The sequence below is a fragment of the Sander lucioperca genome, chromosome 8 (genome assembly GCF_008315115.2).
Source record: "Sander lucioperca isolate FBNREF2018 chromosome 8, SLUC_FBN_1.2, whole genome shotgun sequence".
NCBI lineage: Eukaryota > Metazoa > Chordata > Actinopteri > Perciformes > Percidae > Sander > Sander lucioperca.
Window position 1 is genome coordinate 40,243,848 of NC_050180.1, and position 2,500 is coordinate 40,246,347.

General features: G+C 35.2%; 1 protein-coding gene across 10 annotated transcripts in view; it reads right to left on the reverse strand.

Annotated features, from left to right (window-relative positions):
* The window catches only part of LOC116046595 (abl interactor 2-like), a 56,116-nt gene that overhangs the window by 11,068 nt on the left and 42,548 nt on the right, over positions 1 to 2,500 (reverse strand). The window lies entirely within an intron of this gene.

Here is a 2,500-nt window from a genome sequence, read left to right on the forward strand (position 1 = left end):
TGCAGTTAATACATTTCAAAAAGTCTAAGATATTTGACTTCTGAGGGATTTTCTGAGTCTCAACGTGGACAAATCTGCCACCTTCTGCTTTGAGCGCCGCGTGATTACAGTTTGAGTCCCGGTCTTTATGGTTTGGTGCACATCGAGCCAGAAAAAAATGTCAAAAACTGCCACAAAAACGTCGGAATAGAAGCGACAAAAACTTAAAAAAAAAAAAAAAAGGCACTAAAAAAAAAAAAAAAAAAAATGACAGAAATAGCGGTAAAAATGTCCCCAAAAAAAGCGCACAAACGTCAAAAACACAGCACCAGTATGCATACTGTAGATGGATACGCACGCACGGCAGACATGTTGACATGTCATAGTAGGAAAAGCACAGGTGTATTCAAGAATTAGAGATGGTCCGATACCATTTTTTGCTTCCCGATACCGATTCTGATACCTGAACTTGCGTATCGGCCGATACCAGTGTGTCATATATTTCATTATGTTTTAACAGCTGTATACTACTATCTCTGTATAGATGATATGATGTATAACAGCTGTATACTACTATCTCTGTATGATATGATGTATAACAGCTGTATACTACTATCTCTGTATGATGATATGATGTATAACAGCTGTATACTACTATCTCTGTATAGATGATATGATGTATAACAGCTGTATACTACTATCCCTGTATAGATGATATGATGTATAACAGCTGTATACTACTATCTCTGTATGGATGATATGATGTATAACAGCTGTATACTACTATCTCTGTATAGATGATATGATGTATAACAGCTGTATACTACTATCTCTGTATGATGATATGATGTATAACAGCTGTATACTACTATCTCTGTATGATGATATGATGTATAACAGCTGTATACTACTATCTCTGTATAGATGATATGATGTATAACAGCTGTATACTACTATCTCTGTATGATATGATGTATAACAGCTGTATACTACTATCTCTGTATGATGATATGATGTATAACAGCTGTATACTACTATCTCTGTATAGATGATATGATGTATAACAGCTGTATACTACTATCTCTGTATGATGATATGATGTATAACAGCTGTATACTACTATCTCTGTATAGATGATATGATGTATAACAGCTGTATACTACTATCTCTGTATAGATGATATGATGTATAACAGCTGTATACTACTATCTCTGTATGATGATATGATGTATAACAGCTGTATACTACTATCTCTGTATGATGATATGATGTATAACAGCTGTATACTACTATCTCTGTATAGATGATATGATGTATAACAGCTGTATACTACTATCTCTGTATGATATGATGTATAACAGCTGTATACTACTATCTCTGTATGATGATATGATGTATAACAGCTGTATACTACTATCTCTGTATAGATGATATGATGTATAACAGCTGTATACTACTATCCCTGTATAGATGATATGATGTATAACAGCTGTATACTACTATCTCTGTATGGATGATATGATGTATAACAGCTGTATACTACTATCTCTGTATAGATGATATGATGTATAACAGCTGTATACTACTATCTCTGTATAGATGATATGATGTATAACAGCTGTATACTACTATCTCTGTATGGATGATATGATGTATAACAGCTGTATACTACTATCTCTGTATAGATGATATGATGTATAACAGCTGTATACTACTATCTCTGTATAGATGATATGATGTATAACAGCTGTATACTACTATCTCTGTATGATGATATGATGTATAACAGCTGTATACTACTATCTCTGTATAGATGATATGATGTATAACAGCTGTATACTACTATCTCTGTATAGATGATATGATGTATAACAGCTGTATACTACTATCTCTGTATAGATGATATGATGTATAACAGCTGTATACTACTACGCTCAGATGCTTTTTTATTTTTTTTTGACCCGACGTAGTTCAGGCGGCAGGCTGGCGGCTGCCTAAACTGCAAAGTGCTGCGGGAAACCCTGCTATTTTTAGATTTACACGTGAGTGACGCTCATAGACAGTTAAAGAAACGCGCCGCATCGACGCAAATTATTTGTATTGACGCATTTACGTAATCGATGATGTCGACTACGTCGACGAATCGTCCCAGCCCTACATATTATTTCTATCTTTGTTGTCGGTCTGGTTCAGGTTAAACTCTTTGTGAAACGTGAACTTTCTTTGATTCTGCAGTTTGACAGTCAGTTATAACGGTAAAAGAACATAAATAAACTACTTTAACGTAGATTTTCTTTAGGGCTTTATTACGTGGTATCGGATCGGTGCATTAACTCCAGTACTTCCCGATACCGATACCAGCGTTTTAGGCAGTATCAGAGCCGATACTGATACTGGTATATCATCTCTATTCAAAACCATTAATGATGGCTGCGTTCCACTTAGGAGAGGTCCTGGTATTGTTCATGCTGACTCACTGAAATATCTCACTGGGACACTTGATGGAACTGAGCCATCGTTA